Source organism: Tachyglossus aculeatus, chromosome 21 (assembly GCF_015852505.1).
Source record: "Tachyglossus aculeatus isolate mTacAcu1 chromosome 21, mTacAcu1.pri, whole genome shotgun sequence".
Lineage (NCBI taxonomy): Eukaryota > Metazoa > Chordata > Mammalia > Monotremata > Tachyglossidae > Tachyglossus > Tachyglossus aculeatus.
The window spans coordinates 14,780,638-14,785,134 of NC_052086.1; positions in this window are offsets into that span (position 1 = coordinate 14,780,638).

The window sequence follows — 4,497 nt, forward strand, 5'->3', positions numbered from 1 at the left end:
CCCCGGGGGGACGGTGGTCTGTGTGTCCTAGAGAAGGCGGGGAGGGGAGGAAACTGGGGTTCCAGTTCCCGCTGGCCTTGGCCTTCCCTCAATCAATCAATCGTATTTATTGAGCGCTTACTGTGTGCAGAGCACTGTACTAAGCGCTTGGGAAGTACAAGTTGGCAACATATAAAGTCCCTACCCAAAAGTGGGCTCACAGTCCAAAAGGGGGAGACAGACAACAAAACCAAACATACTAACAAAATAAAATAAATAGAATAGATATATACGAGTAAAATAAATAAATAGAGTAATAAATATGTACAAACATATACATATATACAGTATATATACTGTATATATGTATATATACTCCCTCCTCCCTGCCTCATCTTCCTCCACCCCTCCCGGGTAGGGCTTTATGTTTTGCCTTTTGAACCTTCAAGGGTCGATGCAGAAAAGTGTAGAAGCCCCCACCCCAATCAGCAGCAGCAGCAGTAGGGAGCCTTCCCATTTTTTTTTTTTATGGTATTTGTTAAGCACTTACTATGTGCAAAGCACTGTTCAGGTTACAAGGTGATCAGGTTGTCCCACCAGGGGCTCACAGTTTTAATCCCCATTTTCCAGGTGAGGGAACTGAGGCCCAGAGAAGTGAAGTGACTTGCCCAAAGTCACACAGCTGACAGTTGGCGGAGCCGGGATTTGAACCCATGACCTCTGACTCCAAAGCCCAGGCTCTTTCCACTGAGCCAGGCTGCTCTCAGCTGCGCTTCCCGTTCCCTGTCAGCCACCTCACCCGGTATTTACTGGGGGGTCGAGGGCGTCTCATGGACTTCCTCGAATCTCTTTGGAGGGGAAGGGCCCTCCCCCTCGTACCTGGGAGCAGTGGTGATAGCAGAGAATAATAATAATAATGATCATTCATTCAATCGTATTTATTGAGCGCTTACTGTGTGCAGAGCACTGGACTAAGTGCTTGGGAAGTACAAGTTGGCAACATATAGAGACGGTCCCTACCCAACAGTGGGCTCACAGTCTAGAATGATCACATTTATAATAATAATAATATTGATGGCATTTGTTAAGCGCTTACTATGTGCAATGCACTGTTCTAAGCGCTGGGGAGGATACAAGGTGATCAGGTTGTCCCACAGGGGGGTTCACAGGCAATCCCCATTTTACAGGTGAGGTAACTGAGGCACAGAGAAGTTAAATGACTTGCCCAAAGTCACACAGCTGACAATTGGCAGAGCAGGGATTTGAACCCATGACCTCTGACTCCAAAGCAAAGCCCGTGCTCTTTCCACTGAGCCACGCTGCTTCTCTGTTAAGCACTTACTCTGTGCAAAGCATTGGTTTAAGCACTGGGGAGGTTACAAGGTGATGGGGTTGTCCCACGGGGTGGGGGGGTGTCACAGTCTTAATCCCCATTTTGCAGATGAGGTAACCGAGGCACAGAGAAAATAAGTGACTAGCTCAAAGTCACACGGCTGACAATTGGCGGAGCCGGGATTTGAACCCATGACCTCTGACTCCAAAGCCCGGGCTCTTTCCAGTGGGGACCTTCCACACCCTCTTTGGCTTCCCCACTTCTTGTCGCCATTTCAGCCCTTTGCTCGCCTCCGGTCTCTGGCACCGGTCGCCTCACTGGGGGTCGTGGACCCCCCTGGACTCTGAAGCTGCTCCCCTCCGAGGGATGATTCATTCACTCATTCAGTCGTATTTATTGAGCGCTCACTGTGTGCAGAGCACTGGACTAAGCGCTTGGGAAGTACAGGTTGGCAACATATAGAGACGGTCCCTACCCAACAGTGGGCTCACAGTCTAGAATGAGAGGGGCCGGGCCCTATGAGAGTCTAATCCTCTTTTCGGGGGAAGAGTCCTGACTGCTTCTCTCCAAGACCACCACAGTGTCCCGTCAGCAGCGTGGCTCAGTGGAAAGAGCCCGGGCTTTGGAGTCAGAGGTCATGGGTTCAAATCCTGACCCCGCCAATTGGCAGCTGTGTGACTTTGGGCAAGTCACTTCTCTGGGCCTCAGTGACCTCATCTGGAAAATGGGGATGAAGACCGTGAGCCCCGCGTGGGACAACCTTGTAACCTCCCCAGTGCTTAGAACGGTGCTTTGCACATAGTAAGCGCTTAATAAATGCCATTATTATTATCAGCTAGGTGGAGGCGGACCACCCCGATGATGTTGGGAATCAACCATTCAGTTAGTAGTGTCTGTTGAGCGCTTTCTATGTGCAGAGCACTGTACTAAGTGCTTGGGAGAGTATAGCAATTAGCGGACGTGCTCCTGGCCCGTAACGAGCTTACATCATCATCATCATCAATCGTATTTATTGAGCGCTTACTATGTGCAGAGCACTGTACTAAGTGCTTGGGAAGTACAAATTGGCAACATATAGAGACAGTCCCTACCCAACAGTGGGCTCACAGTCTAAAGTCTAGAGAAGCAGTGTGGCTTAGTGGGTAGAGCGTGGAACTGGGAGTCCGAAGGACCCCGGTTCTAATCCTGGCTCCACCGCTCGTCTGCTGTGTGCCCTTGGGCAAGTCACTTCTCTGTGCCTCAGTTACCTCATCTGTACAATGGGGATTAAGACTGTGAGCCCCATGTGGGACATGGACTGTGTCCAAACTGATTAGCTTGCATCCACCCCGAGCGCTTAGAGCAGTGTCCGGAACCATTCATTCATTGAATCGTATTTATTGAGCGCTTACTGTGTGCAGAGCACTGGACTAAGCGCTTGGGAAGTACAAGTTGGCAACATATAGAGACGGTCCCTACCCAACAATAGTAAGTGCTTAAAAGAAAGTGCTTAGAGAAGCAGTGTGGCTCAGTGGAAAGAGCCCGGGCTTTGGAGTCAGAGGTCATGGGTTCAAACCCCGGCTCTGCCAATTGTCAGCTGTGTGACTTTGGGCAAGTCACTTCTCTGTGCCTCAGTTACCTCATCTGGAAAATGGGGATTAAGACCGTGAGCCCCCCCGTGGGACAACCTGAGCACCTTGTAACCTCCCCAGCGCTTAGAACAGTGCTTTGCACATAGTAAGCGCTTAATAAATGCCATTAGTATTAAAAAATACCATTTTTTAAAAAAGGCCCTTTCAGGAACTCAACCTAAGAGCTATTTCCTCTCACAAATTATAGTACCTGCCCAAAACTTGCTGTTTTTAAAAATCGACATGGCTCTAGGCCTGTAAATAGGGTGTGGCCCGCCAGAACCTGCCCGGGCTCCCTTTTCGGGGCCCGAGGATCTCCCAGGAATTCCCAAGCCCCGAGCTGGGATCCACAACTACCAAGGGTTGGGACACCTGGGACAGGTGCCAACCCGGAGAAGAATAAGGGGAAAGGAGCCGGCCTGTTGTGGGGCCTTTGGAAGAGATGAATCTTTGACAGATTTTCTAAAAGGGTGAAAATCAACTCTTCTACGGAAGACGGAATTAGTGGGGAAAGGGATGGAAGAGTCCGCTAGAAGGAGGATGTCCAATCGTATTTATTGAGAGCTTACTGTGTGCAGAGCACTGTACTAAGCGCTTGGGAGAGTACAGTAGAACAGTGTGGCAGATACATTCCCTGCCCACAACAAGCTTATAGTCTAGAGGACCGGTGAGGGTGGAGGAGCAGCGTGGCTCAGTGGAAAGAGCACGGGCTTTGGAGTCAGAGGTCATGGGTTCAAATCCCAGATCCGCCTACTGTCAGCTGTGTGACTTTGGGCAAGTCACTTCTCTGGGCCTCAGTTCCCTCATCTGCAAAATGGGGATTAAAACTGAGCCCCCCGCCGTGGGACAACCTTGTAACCTCCCCAGCGCTTAGAACAGTGCTTTGCACATAGTAAGCGCTTAAATACCGTTATTATTATGAGAACAGAAGGAGGAGGGAGGCTCCTGTGCCAGCTTCTGCCCCAATGAGGTCTCCAAATAGGAGGGAACCAGCGTGGCCCAAAAATGGAGATACGGGTGCCTCACATCTCTAATCAGTTTGGCTAATAGCCTCCCCTTCCTTTTGGGTCCCGGGCCTGTGCCATCCAGGCCATTGGATCAATCAATCAATCAATCGTATTTATTGAGCGCTTACTCTGTGCAGAGCACTGTACTAAGCGCTTGGGAAGTACAAGTTGGCAACATCTAGAGACGGTCCCTACCCAACAGTGGGCTCACAGTCTAGAAGGGGGAGGCAGACAACAAAACAAAACGTATTAACAAAATAAGATAAATAGAATAGATATGTACAAGTAAAATAGAGTAATAAATATGTACAATCATATACATATATACAGGTGCTGTGGGGAAGGGAAGGAGGCAAGACGGGGGATGGAGGGGGGGACGAGGGGGAGAGGAAGGAGGGGGCTCAGTGTGGGAAGGCCTTCTGGAGGAGGTGAGCTCTCAGTAGGGCCTTGAAGGGAGGAAGAGAGCTAGCTTGGCGGATGGGCAGAGGGATTGGGGGCATTCCGGACCAGGGGGATGATGTGGGCCGGGGGTCGACGGTGGGACAGCCAAGAACGAGGTTAGGTTTCC